The sequence below is a fragment of the Amblyomma maculatum genome, chromosome 10 (genome assembly GCF_055883805.1).
Source record: "Amblyomma maculatum isolate TAMU_Amacu chromosome 10, ASM5588380v1, whole genome shotgun sequence".
Classification (NCBI taxonomy): Eukaryota; Metazoa; Arthropoda; class Arachnida; order Ixodida; family Ixodidae; genus Amblyomma; species Amblyomma maculatum.
Genome location: NC_139353.1, coordinates 143,652,643 through 143,667,572, shown reverse-complemented (window position 1 = coordinate 143,667,572; position 14,930 = coordinate 143,652,643). Strand labels below are relative to the sequence as shown.

Below are 14,930 nucleotides of genomic sequence, written 5' to 3'. Positions count from 1 at the left end.
CATGGCTTATCATGAGTGCTAATAACTAAAAAACGACCAATATGTCAAACGACTACTTGTAAAGACCGCAACTGAATTTATATGAGTAAAATACTTACCTAAGAGTGGTAATGACTACAATGATTAGGCATGAATCATCATCAGTACGAAACTATCAGTATGTAAAACGATGACTTGAATGACCACAACTGACTGAAAAGGAGTAATATGCCTAACGATGAGTGATAACGATTAAAACGACTAGGCGTAACTCATCATTACTACGAAACGACAAATATGTCCAACAACAACCTGAACGACCGCTACTTACTGGAAGCAAGTAAACATTCATACCGCTGAGTGATAATGATTACAATTACTAGTCATCACTGATCATGACTATGAAATGAGCGATATGACCGTAATTACTGGTAACGAATAAAATGCTTAGTGATGAGTGATAACAATTACAATGACTAGGCATGATACGTGACTGCTAATGACTACATATGGGCAATATGTGACACGACATAACAGACAAACGATGAGAGATAAATGGTAGGAGAGGAAGGGTTGTCTTTCTGCGTTCTCCTGTAGTGGTAAAGACAGATACTGGGCCTTTATTTGCCTGTAAACCAATTTAAAATTTATATTTAAAAATCATCGGTTCGCCGCGAACTCAGATCGGTGTAGTGTGGTCAGGCATCAACATTATCCGCATTCGACAATGTGTGTGTGTGTGGGGGGTGAGGGGTTACGGTGTAGGACCTCGTATGCAGTGCGTCACGTGGGATCACGAGTTTGAGGACGTCTGGATTCCCCGATCACCTGCCATATTATCTGTTATTGCAACGCTATTAGTGTTCTGGTTTTACAACAAAAACCTTTGTGCGGCTGTGCCAAATTGTAAGGCCAAGTTTCAAAAGCCCTTATTGGCCTTGACAGGTCATATTAATTTTTTAACGCATTTTGCCTGCAATACTGATTTATTATTATGAGCAACAAGATACACTAAGAAATCGATGTCCTCCAGCTGGAGGAGAATAAAGAAACGAGGATGTTAAGCAGCGAAAGACACCGCGTTTTGCTAATTTGCGCTAGGGGAAAAGGTATGGAGGATATAAAGGCGAAGGAGAAAAGCAAGTGAGGGTGTGCAGGCCTGGCACTCTAAGGAAACAGGGGATTGGTGTGCTTCGCTGCGACCACTGCGAGGTTTTTTTTCTCCGTCAGGAGGCGTGGGTCTAGATTCCCCAGTGCTCTGCTCAGAGACAGTCTTTGACAGTCTTTCGGCACCGCTTTCGGGACACTCACAAAGAACATGTCAAATAGCTTCCTCACTACCACAGATGTCGCATGCAGAGTTATCAGCAATTCCTACGATTAGACTAATGGTTTTTGAAGGCAACGCCAAGCCATATGCGACACACCAAAGTTCTTTTACTTCGCTGTCGACCCTGGGAAATAGAAGCTTGAGGTCAGCCTCTAGGAAAAGTAGACATTGGTTTAAAACTGGTCTGCTCCCCAGCAGGATTACGAGATGTTTGCCCAAGCTGGGGCACGGCATATTGGCAATTCCGGAAAACGTTGCTTGGCTCCACATACTGCGCTCCACAAATATACTGAGCCGATTGCGATTCATGACATCGTGTCCCTCCGTGCAGTACTTGCATTTCTGTGCGGTAATGTTTAAGCGTAGTGCTTTGATGAAACTCAGGCAGCACAAAGCATCGGGCCAATGTTATAAGTACGACGGCGAACAGTGACCATACATTGCTCCAGCCTAACCAGCATGCTCCCAACATAGGACATGCCAGTCAACACCATGTCCAACAATGGCCCAGACTAGCCAATGCTCTCCCAGTATTGGTGCTGCCGATAGCCAACACTGCCTAGCTTGGGACAAGATGTAGAGTGAGTTTCCGATATTGGCACTGCCGCACATACAGAATATCTATATTGGGCCGAGATTGCCGTTGTTCCTTCAATAATGGTCGCACCGGGTTTTCAAACTGGCTATAATGGGCCAAGGTGTCCAGCGTTCATCTGTCGTTGGGGTTTTCCGTTTTTAAAAAACTGGCTACAATGAACCAAGTTGTCCTGTGTTCTTCCAGCATTGGAGGTTCCGGTTTTTAGACATGGCTACAATAGAGAACGTTATCCTCCGTTCTTCCAGTATTGGATGTTCAGTTTTTTAAAGCTGGCTACAATGGACCAAGTTGGCCTGTGTTCCACCGTCGTTGGCCGTTCCTTTTTTAAAACTGGCTACAATGGACCATGTAGTGCTGCGTTCTTCCAGCGTTGCCCGTTCAGTTTTTAAAACTGGCTACAAAGGACCAAGGTCTCCTGTGTTCTTCCGACGTTGACCGTTCCGTTTTTTAAACTGGCTGTAATTTACCAATTTGTCTTGTTTTTTTTTTGCAATATTAGCTATCCCTGTATGAAAACTGCCCACGATGGACCACTTTTTCCCCTGATCTCCCGATTGTCATTGTCATCCTAAAAACGCAGCTTTAATGGGCTGCTGAAGTGAATATTGTCCGTTGACCATTCAATCAAAACAAACTCTACATTTTTATGTTTGAATACACGTGCGCTGGACGCCAAACCGCGGCATTTAATTCCGAAAACATTTCAGCCGATCGTTCGGACCTCACAGAGCACCACGTACGGGATGACAATTGCTATAACGCATTAAAGCACGTACCGCTGCAGCTGTCTGGATTCGTCTTTTCGGTGCGCTCATATGCGGCGCACTTTTGGGGGTCAGCTATGTGTGTTTACGGTTTTAGGCTATTGGCATGCATGCAGATTTCGTCGCAGGCGCATACGTTTGTCGCACAATTATATCTGATGATAGCACGACCGTGCGACCACATATGTATACCCCAGACCGGCTAGCGCTCACGACCCAATATGCCTGTATTGGACGCCCATTACATCCCTGCATCTACTTAACCTCTAGTACAAAACCAGTTGTCAGTGAGAACGCACTACAAAACGAAATCGTGTCGCCATAGCATGATCATCTGACATTAAATTAGTGATTAGAAGGTAGCTTTTTTATTGCCGAGAAGGAAAACGTTGCCTCAAGTTGAAGGAACAAATTACCATTTTCTCAGCGATGTTTTTGTTCTGGTGCTTTTGTATTATCCATATGGAACTGTACGCGCAGCATCGTCTGTTAACCTGGAGAAAGGAGCGAATATGATGTGTGTAGTTTCTAGACGCAATCACTGGAAAATGAAAAGCCGGAAGACTCGCGTGGTTACCATTTTAGTTTTGGGCATTCACACGGTGGTAAAAAAATGACAGTTTTTCGCGCAGACTGCGAGCATGAAGGCCCCGGTACGTTTATATGGTCCATAACATATATATCGGCAATAAACAACAAAAATAGTTTGTTCCGCCTATTAATTTAGAGTTTGACCATTCCAAGCGCTAGGCGGTGGCAAAGGAATAAAAAAAAACTGTACAGGAATGAAAATAATGTGCGCTGTCGAGTCATTCGAAAAAACGCATGCAGGCCAGAAACACTGTTTTAATGAGGCAGTTTTCCATGCCCTTTCCAATTCTTTCATTCTACTAAAATGATTTGGAATACGTTGCTTGCTCATTGAAAGTTATCGTCTTTTTGTGCAATCCGCGTTAAGGTGAAGGTGACTGCGAAAAACGTCTGTGTGTAGCCTGATGCCACAGCGCATCAGGACCTCGACGCGCACAAAATTGATTCCGAATCATTCATTGCTGAGTCTGTCACCGTCAATTTGCGAACTCGAGACAAAACATGAGCGAAGAAATATTGTTACAGCTGGAGAATGATGAGGACGAAGTGGCGCGCTCGTTTGTGGAAGATTAAGAAAAATAAGTGCGTCGAACGGGGGCCCTCGTAGCCTGGCTCCTTGGCTGTTGCTCAATGTATATATCTTTAATCCTCTTCTGTAAATATATTCCTCCCTGTTGCAAAATTATATGCCAAAATTTACAAACCTTGAACAATTCACAAATTCTGTAGAATCTTCAGAACTGCGCGGTGCGCTATAATTGGACAAAGGCTTTATCGAAGTGGCCATAATTACTTGCGCAACAAAATTATGCAAGGTGTTTTTAATGGTTTTGAAAGCTGAGGTAGTGTAGAATAGGTGGAAAAAGTTTAAACAATGTTAAAACTGTTTTTTTTTTCCTAAAGATTTTCCATGTTCGCTGTTTTCTGTAAATTAGCGCGATCGTATCTCTGTATTCAAATGTCATAAAATGAGCTTTAGCTGTTTGCGGATAATTATGCTGAGAACATAGCTTGGAATTATTGCTACTCTATCATGAACCTTTTCTGAAATAAAGGCCTGCAAATTAGGAAAATTTTCGTTTCCTGGGCCGATGTTGAGAATTTTTATAAAAACATCTACTCATACCCGAAAAGCAAAAATTAACTGAACACAAATAAAAACATGTATATATCTTGTCAGATAATTTTCAGCTAGCTAACTTGAACATAATTTGTATAATCTATAACCAAAGTTGGCCAGAAGAGCAGAGAAGCTCGGAACTCCGCCTCTTCGACATTATTAATCAGTGATCACGCAACAATATATAATATTTTGAAGTAAATATAAAAGGTCGAACGACCATCCTTTGTTCGATCATAGGCGGGGAACGGGAGGGGAAAGAGGACGCGCGCATTTTCGATGCACCAACTGTATGGATTTACGCAAGAATGTGGATGGTAGATGGGGAGGCTTTCTATTTTTTTTAGAAAATGTTATGTCCGTGGTTGGCTTGAAAAAACAGTGCGTTTGCGAACACACACACAAAAAAACTATTTATTAGAACTCGACTCGAGCGCTGCGCGCTGGCGGCCGCTCATCGGCACGGTCCGAAGTCACGGCTGGCCGGTGCAAGCAGAAGAGGGCTGGGTAAAGGAGGAATAGAATGTTGAGAGGGTCATTGGTCCTTCGTTCCCACGCGCAGCCCTTGCGAACACAACACCGCGGCGGGGATCGCGCACTGGTTGAGCGGTTCGTTGTTTTCCCTCGCCTACGCGTCTACGTGCAAGACACAACAGAAAGCATCCCCAGCTGCGCTGCATGCTGTGCGGCCTCCTCCCGAAGCGTTCATTTCAGATCTTGTTGAAGACGCTACAAGACTTGTGACAACTTCTTAAACCTTTCTTTAATTTCTTCCATCATTAATTTTGTTTTTTTATTGTGCTGTGCATAACTTTCTCTTGCGCCTATATATGTCCATTTCCTCCGGTTTGTGCTTGCTACATATCAGTGAATAGCTGAGCTGTGAAATGTCGCCGGAGTACGGATTACAGCAACGGCGGGATACCATCGGCATTATCGGACTCAGTGGACGCCCTCATCTTAGACCGTGACTCTTTGTAGCATGCCATTGCTTCATAATTGGTCCCAGATGTTCTCTTTCCGTATTCTCCTCGAAACAACTGCGCGAAGCATGACTTCAAGAACTAAGCGAATTTTCGTCCGGGTTACATGCAAGCAAGTGCGTGGACTTATTTGCTGGCTGCGATATGAATAGCATTTGCGCCGAAAATAGAGGAGCCGTGCGTAACAGGAGTGTGTGCCACCAACGCGTGACAGAACACTGCAGGCAGCCATTTGCGCAGTTTTTTTACTGTGCAGCGCGCCGCAATCAATTATTAACCAGATACTATGCGCCCGGCTTTGCACATATATTTTGGACAGCGTCTCTTCTGCGCGCAGCAAGCCATGTTCACTCAGTTTTTGGATTTTGTTAAGAGTTAAGGGCAGTTTTTTTGTTTTTGAAAACTATTCGTGCCGTCTGTGCAAGCGAATTTTACAGTCGGGCGGACATTACGTGCGTGATGCCGCTTGATGATTAGGCTATAATTAGGTCATAATGAACCTACACTTTTATAATGGTTAATATCATATTGAGGAATTGAAAGCCGTGAACAGCGCAAGTGAGCCCCTTTTCAAAATTTTCTTAATCGACGCCCCCCTTCTGAGCACGCGCCTTCAGGTGAGGGCGTTATCAGAAAGCGGCGACAATAGGAGAGCGATTTCGCAGACGCGCTTCGAAGGCGGAGGAAAATAACAAAACAAGCAAAAAGGCACATAAGCCGTGTGTGCACTGCGTCCATGTCACTGCAAAGTAAACAACGTGCACGCGGGACACATTGTACAAAACAATGACGGCCGGTATGAGGCGACCATATTGTCCGAAATATATTGCTCGCGAAGCGCTCGATCACGGCGCGCAATTTCAGGCGAAATGGAACAGGCCGTCAAGTCCGCCTGTTCGGCAATTACAGCTCTTTGTACCTCACGTACCGTACCGTATTCATGAAGTGCACGCCATAGCCATCGTGCAAAAATGGTGAAACCGAAGCAGCGATCCACGTATTCTAATTCTATAGGAAATCATTTGGGAGTAGAAAAGAGCAACTTAATATGATGTGCATGGTTCTTTAATGAACGATATGTATAAATGGACGGTTGAATAGTTACAGTAATAGAGTGTTCCGCTAGAATTGTTTACGGCCGTGACCGCAATAAATATTACTCATATTGCTCTTAGCTTTAAGCTCTGGCATTGATACGCCTATCTAAAGAACCGACTGGCAGTGACAGGTTGTTTACAGCTGTTGATCAAAAGGTAGGCCACCGTGCTACTATTGCAGGCATATTTGCTCCTTTTTGTACCTCTGTTTACTACAAGCAAAACTTAATTTTGTTCCCCGTTCCTAGGGACGCTGTACCTCTTACACTCACTGTTCAGTCGCTTTTATTCAAGGTACAAAAAGGAGGAAATGCGCATGCACTCATAGGATAGCCTGTCTTTCCGTTAACAGCTGCAAATAACATGCCACTGCTGCTCGGTACCTTGGATGAGGTTTTCAATGGGGTTACCTGAGATGCCTAGCAATTGCTGTAATATTTATACCAATCACTGCAGTGAAAAAAAAAGGTAACACTGCATCACTTTAACTGCTGCATGCACATTTAAACGTGCCTTAATTTTATTGCCTATTCTTATAGACGCAGGACCTCTTGCTATAGGCTTTGTTCTGTAAGCAACCGTATTTCATTGCTTCAATTTCTATCTCTCCACCACTTTCTTGTTGCTCTGGGTGTGATCATTTGATTTCATTGTTCAAATGATATTGTTTTATCATGTGTGAATGATTTAGCCTACACATACATGCTTTCATTTTTTTAGATGCGCATCGGGAGTGTTTTTATGCGAAAACCGACAACCCCCAGAAAATATGTGTCCTGTGGTTGGAAGGGCAATAAAGAAGAGGAAAATCAGCGGGAAAGCCTGCCTCAAAAAAGGTAGCACTGCATCACTGTAACTGCTGCATGCACCTTTAAATATGCCTTATTTTTGATTGCCTATTCTTATAGACGGTGGACCACTTACTATTGTCTTTTTGCAGAAAGCAGCCGCCTTTCATTGCTTCAATTCCTATCTCTCCACCACTCTTTTGTTACTTCGAGTGTGATCCTCTGATTTTATTGTTCAAATCATATTATTAAATCGCCGGTGAATGATTTCGCCTACACATACATGCTTTCATTTTTTAGGTAGGTGCGCATCAAGAGTGTTTTCTACGTAGAAATGAATTGGTTAAGTTGTATCACTGGTGCGAAAACAAACAGTTCGGTACCCCCAGAAGATTTTTGTCCTGTGGGTGGCAGGGGTATAAAGAAGAGGATAATCAGTGGAAAAGCCTGCCTAAAAACTTACAAAGATGGCGCAAAAGCGAAATGCTGATCAGGGTTAGAGTTTGATTACTTCCGTTATCCCATTTCATTTGCTAGGTGATGTGACATATATGAAGCACCTTAGTATATTTCGTGGTATTCTCGCTGAAAACTGTGTAGACAATAAATTTTTTCTCGTTCAATTATTTTGAGTGACGCACGAATTGGAATAAAACGGAGTCATCCATACATCTAATGCCCATAGACATTAGATGCGTGGATGAGCTCATTAATTGTGTTCCTATGTGAACATGCAATAGTTTCTCGAATATATTAATATGCTAAAAGATGATTTTTTACTCTTAACCGGAGTAACACTTATGCTCCATATCATAGCATTATTCGCCTGTAGTTTGTATCTGCTCTTTCCTAAATTGTATTCTACAAAGTTTACGTGCGTCATCTCGTACGTCTATTTAACTAGCGAACAATTTGCAATCGAATCACTTTTGTGATGTTGTTTCAGCTACAAATAACGGATGACAGTTGTGACAATATAGGTGGTGTAAGGCCGCGGTGGCCCTTTCTTTAATGTTTCGGCGCGCGCGCCGCAGAAAACAGCGATGGAATGTTCTCCAAGCTACGAGAAAGCGACGCGACCGATTACGTCCCAAGCAGCACACCAGCATTGGTCCAACAATGGTTCATCACTGGAAAAGAATGGCATCAATATTGGACTGATATTGGCATTTGGGCATTTTACTACATTCTCCATTCTTGGCCCATCTTTCGTTCCAAGATGGGTCCAGTGTTCAACCAAGCTGGAGCCACAAATGTAGGCACAATATTAGACTTTCCATTCATGCACCATGATTCTTGCCAATACTGTCCAGCATTATACCATCATTGTATTACCAATATTTGTTTAATACCAGCTATTCCATTGATGGCCCATTGTCAATGCCAATATCATACTAATGGTTAGCCATTGCAGGTGCACTGGCTACTCCATTCATGCCGCATATTGTCGATACCAATATTAATCGAGTGGTTTATGGGTACACCGGCTACTCCATTCATGTACCATTGATGATGTCAAGATTACACATTTTGTGGCACTGCCTGTGCAGGCCATAAAATGCAGCCTTTTTCATTCTAGCCATATTCGTGACAGCACATCGAACTTGCTGGGACAATAATGGCCTTTCAAATAGGAATGGCCATAATAATTCAAATTGTCGCTCATGAGCAACCAGTAGATATTCGCAAAACAAGGGCATGGTTCACAAAGAGATTATATTTATTGCAATTGTTACTATAGACGGCAGTTGTTACTAGCCAGCACTGAGGGCACACACAGCCGCAGTTAGCAGGGCAGTGGCAGGGTTGGTCAGGGCAGGGCGGGCTCTCGGGAATTGGAAGGGGCCAGGGAGCTGGAGGGCACACTCATAGGCGTAGTGAGGGGGCTGACCCTGCAATTGCATTCACAGGTGGCATGCCTGGTTCGCCAGGGGAGGTTTCAGCAAAACGCCTTTTTCTTCCACCCCCCTGTCACAGGAACCAGGCAGCCACCTGCGAATAAATGCGTGTGCCTCCAAATCGTCCACCCCAACTTTTTCGCAAAAGGCACCTGCACAAAAACAATGAGGAAACAAAATTTACAACACTATTACGAGGCATATAAAATCGCGCGCATTATTATAGGAAGATGTAGAAAATTCCAGAATTCATGTAGCGAAATTCATGGTCAATGAGAAACACTATACTGATGAGTTCCAGATTAGTTTCAGCTGCCTTGGGTTTATTAGGATGAAAGACGCACATACATTGCATAGCATGTGCCCTGTTGCATTTTGATCGCCTCCACAGCAATACGGCTGAGACAGCCAGTGTTTCATCCCACACTAGGAATTAGTGCTTGATTGTCGGCTGTCTCTGCATATGACTGGCGCGCTAGTTTTTTGCCCCTCCTACGCTTTCGGCGATGTGCAAACAGTTTATACTAAATATCGTTACCAAGAGAATGTTCGGCGACCATTTGCATTTTTTTTAAATGGCTAGATATAATATACACAAGCGATCTAAGCCCACGACTGCTGCACTGGCCGCTGGTTAGCTGATATAAGCTTTTGACTGGTTTTGTTTGTAGTTCACTTAAACGGGAGCTCACTTAAACGGGTAGCTCGCAGGTGCATCATTTTTACACATATACTGCTTGTCCAAGCAAATTTGATCCAAGGGATAAGAAAAAAAACATTTCGGAGGCAGGCAAAGGAAACCAGATACATATTGCTGGAAGCTACCTTGAGCCCCACAGAAAAGGTTTTGTTTGGAATCCTTAATTGACATTATTTACCTAAATTACTGATTATTGACTTACACAATAAATGGTGTTGCTACTTTGAAGAGTACCGGCACAAACCACGTTTGATAATTTGCGATAAAGAACCCTCACGTCTGCATTTTGAACGCCAGATACAGTAGGAAACCACGAAAATACAAAAATCAGATTCCTGGACAATACAATTGAGGACTTGGCTTGGCTCGACAGCCCTGTGTAGCGTTAGACCTACAAGTTGCCTATGGTTTCTTCGTCCGCGCCAGCACATTCGTCCAGCAAGACTGTATTTGTATTTTACAGCTGAAAAATACTGTTCCACTCATTTGTATCCTTACCGCTTTGTAGTCATTATCCGCATTGCAAAGTTCGGCGCGCTCATTGTAACTCGAGCCTTCATGTGCGCCAAAGGGTCGACGCGAAGCAACCATCGCCAGCATATCACCCTTACTCATGCATGGGGCTAGCCATCATAGCGGCAGGTTGTTTTGTCCGCTCAAAATCATGTTGTGAGCAGCACAATCGAGGTGCCCGAATGGGCTGGTAACGGTATCTACATAACCCGGAATTTATCTGCAGCTGGAAAAAAAAGGTACACATGAGGTTTCTAACCGCAAATATTGAAACAAGGGTTTCCGAACGTGCTCACCGACTCTAAGTCCTACTTATTGTCTAAAGTGAATATTTAGTACTTGAAGCGAATAACCTCACTTCGCTACGTACACAATAAAAATTTTCTGCGCTGTCCTAAGTGGCTGCCAGCAATGCGCCACCGGTTTCCATCGTCTGTTTCTAATGGTTTATTTATAACCCTTGGCTCAAGATATGGGGCGCAGCAGGTGTGATGTAGCTTGAATAAAACCTGCAAGAGATTATATATATGGGTAGAGTTGTAAGGTTTACAGATTTCACTTACAAATTCTACGGGAATCGCGTCACTGCGGCCTTTCTTTTACACGTAACAGCGCTATATTCGTGGCTACAATAAAGTACTCAACGTATTAATTAAGCTTAGCAATTGCAGCTGTAACAGAAAGTGAGGGCCGGCGACAGCTAAGGTGTGCCTAGCTTTCAAATTTTCTTAGATGACACAACCGTTCGAAATATGGAATATTAAAAAAAGCCCTTGATATTGGCTTTCTCACAGCGTATTATGGGTGCCTTAGTTTAGAAACATAATCCAGGTCCCATGGCCATCTTTCGTTTCCAATGAAATTCTTATATGTGGTGGGCGAATATCTAGACACAAAAGAATTAACTTTAGTTTTTCAAGATACGCGTAGTTCCCTCGAAAAAAATAATTGTGTGATATATCTCTAGAGGTAGAAAACGCTGTTTTTTCCATTTCAAAATGTTGCAAGTTTGGATACCATGATTTTGTCATCTACTATGTTTTACTCACTAAATATATGCAGGTTTTACATTTACAAACACTATTAGAAACCTGTTTTGTTTTTGCAGTTGAGTTATTAAAAAATCGCAAACTTTGCTTCAGGAGCGTTATGCTCCAAAAATATTATTCATTTTTAACCTTATGTACTGGCATATGATGCATTAGGTTGGTTGCACTAAATATGTTTTCACTTCCTGACGCATGTTCTTAATTCCAGGCAGTATCTGGAGCTCCAGACCACTAGGTGCGTTCTCCACAACGGATAAAAATTGCTCAGAATTCGAAAACAGCAGTAAAGGGCTAATTTGCTGCAATTAACAAAAAGATCATCTTCGATTTTGATTCAAATCCCTCTCAAAAATCTTCAGTACCTCAAAAATATCACGGACTGAAAGTGTTGCGTTATACTGTTTAAAAATATAACACTAAATATTAAACCGAGTGCTTGTGCTGATAATGGCCAAATTCAGCCTTCATTCTTGCAAGATCCAATAATATCTTGGCACGGAAACTATTTCTCTACATTATCTAGGTTCCATTCTTTATTTATGAAAAAATTTGAAGCTCTAGATTTGTGTGTGTTTCTGCATAATATTTTGAAATTGGACAAAAGTAAGAAGTAAGTAAGTGAAGGCTGAACTTTTTCTCTGTCCTGCATTCTTTTTTATTGCTAGGTGCAATAGTATTCAATCTAGTTTATTAATATATTATTCCATTTCTCAGCTTTGACCGCCTTTGCGTCTGCTGTGCACTCTTTGCAATGAAGTATGTTAATTTTAGAGTGTCCAGTCTCCTGTTTTTGCAGTTTGCAGATGTGTGTGTTTTTTTTTTTTTTTTTTTTTTTTTTTTTTAATGTTCTTTTTTGTAATTTTGTATAAGCTGCTTTTGCCCGCGCAATAATCTGTATTGCAAGTCATTTCCTTATGTTTTCTTGTCGCTCACATTCTTGTTTACCTTGATTTGTAGTGCCGACTGTACTTACTCACTCCTGCTTGGACTGCCAAGAGGCAGTTGGCAGTATCAAATAAATAAATAAATAAATAAATAAATAAAAATGTTAAAATAAGGAAAACTGATTAGAATTGAAGAAACGGCCGCAACATCAATTTTTATCAAAATCTGTGGAAACAATGCAAAGTATATTATTAATTTGAGTCAGTAAATATATTGAATTCTGCAAAATGTAATATTAGAAATATAGGAATGCCTGTTTTTCTTCTATAGATGTGCTTATATGGCTCCCCCTTATGGAGTAGGCATCAAAACTTCAATTTAGTATTTGCTGAATTTAGTTACATTTTACCTTAAGTAAAATTTAAAACCTTGTCAGCGCTTATACATCCTTTTTCTGCTTCTGGGCAAATAGCTTAAAATGGTATTGATTCACTATTTCTGTCAATTTCATGGCAGAACGCAAGTGAAGGCTGAACTTTTTCTCTGTCCTGCATTCTTTTTTATTGCTAGGTGCAATAGTATTCAATCTAGTTTATTAATATATTATTCCATTTCTCAGCTTTGACCGCCACTAACAATACCATATTTTTGAAGATGATTTTTCAATGTGTAAGTTTTATAATTCAATCATAAGCAAATCGCTTTCCAGCGTAATAGTTTTGGTGGCGTTACAGAGAACACATATAGCAGGTTAGAGTCTCCAAATTCTGCCTTAAATTAACAATATGACCTGCGTAATAAACACAGAATGTTTTAGTGTAACGCATCACGTCAGTATGTAAGGTTGAACATTAACATTTTTGTAGCGCGTTGTTCTTGAAGCAAAGTTTGCGATTTTTTACTAAATCAACTGCATCAATGAAACACACTTTTAGTACTTCTTATACAAGTAAATGTTACGCAAATGCGGTGAGTAAAAAGCAATGAATGACAAAATTTTACGCAACCAGCCGGCCTCCAAACTTGCAACTTTTTGAAACGACAAAAACGGCGTTTTCCAGCTTTAGTGATAGGCGTTTTTTTTTTTCGAGAATACTACGCCGCATCTGGCAAACCTAAGGGTCATTCCTTTGTGTCGAGACATTAGCCCACTACATATGAAAATTTAATTAAAAAAAAATGGTCATGGCACCACGATTACTGTTCCTGTCCGAAGACATCCATATTTGTTTTCATTTCGTCTCTTCAAACAGGTTGGTTTAGCCAATGCGGTGAATAAAAATATCATCGCATATATTAAAGATTTTCGCGCTATATGTTATAGCTAAAGCTACCTATATTGTCACAACTATCATACATTATTTGTAGCTGAAACAACATCACAAAAGGGATTCGATTGCAAATTGTTCGCTAGTTAAATAGACGTACGAGATGACACACGTATACTTTGTAGAATACAATTTAGGAAAGAGCAGATACAAACTACAGGCGAATAATGCTATGATAAGGAGCATATGTATTACTCCGATTAACAGTAAAAAAATCAACTTTTAACATATTAATATATTCGACAAACTATTGGATGCTCACATAGGAACACAATTAATGAGCTCATCCACGCATATAATGTCTATGGGCATGAGATGTGTGGATGACTTCGTTTTATTCCAATTCGTGCGTCACTAAAAATAATTGAGCGAGAAAAAATTTAATGTCTACACAATTTTCAGCGAGTATACCACAAAATATACTAAGGTGCTTAATATATGTCACATCACCTAGCAAGTGAAATGCGATAACAGAAGTAATCAGACTCTAACCCTGATCAGCATTTCGCTTTTGCGCCATCTTTGTAAGTTTTTAGGCAGGCTTTTCCACTGATTATCCTCTTCTTTATACCCCTGCCACCCACAGGACACAAATCTTCTGGGGGTACCGAACTGTTGGTTTTCGCACCAGTGATACAACTTAATCGATCCATTTATACGTAGAAAACACTCTCGATGCGCACCTAAAAAAAAAATGAAAGCATGTATGTGTAGGCGAAATCATTCACCGGCGATTTAATAATATGATTTGAACAATAAAATCAAACGATCACACTCGAAGTAACAAAAAAGTGGTGGAGAGATAGGAATTGAAGCAATGAAAGGCGGTTGCTTTCTGCAAAAAGCCAATAGCAAGAGGTCCACCGTCTATAAGAATAGGCAATAAAAATAAGGCATATTTAAAGGTGCATGCAGCAGTTACAGTGATGCAGTGCTACCTTTTTTTAGGCAGGCTTTTCCGCTGATTTTCTTCTTCTTTATTGCCCTTCCAACCACAGGACACACATCTTCTGAGGGTTGTCGGTTTTCGCACCAGTGATACCACTCAATCGATCCATTTCTACGTAGAAAACGCTCCCGATGCGCATCTAAAAAAATGAAAGCATGTATGTGCAGGCTAAATCATTCACACATGATAATACAATATGATTTGAACAATGAAATCAAATGATCACACCCAGAGCAACAAGAAAGTGGTGGAGAGACAGAAATTGAAGCAATGAAAGACGGTTGCTTACTGAACAAAGCCTATAGCAAGAGGTCCTGCGTCTATAAGAATAGGCAATAAAATTAAGGCACGTTTAAAG

The 14,930-nt window shown here is 41.3% G+C and overlaps 1 long non-coding RNA gene across 2 annotated transcripts; it reads right to left on the bottom strand.

Moving 5' to 3' along the window:
* Positions 1 to 8,981: 8,981 nt before the first annotated feature.
* Positions 8,982 to 14,686, bottom strand: LOC146177605 (uncharacterized). Of its 2 annotated transcripts, XR_014701330.1 has the most exons (3): positions 14,562 to 14,676; positions 14,116 to 14,306; positions 8,982 to 9,300 (listed from the first exon to the last, which is right to left on the bottom strand). It is a non-coding gene; the product is annotated as an uncharacterized LOC146177605 (long non-coding RNA). The 2 variants fall into 2 exon arrangements; XR_014701331.1 differs by lacking the exon at positions 14,116 to 14,306 and having other exon boundaries at positions 14,562 to 14,686.
* Between the last annotated feature and the right edge of the window lie 244 nt (positions 14,687 to 14,930).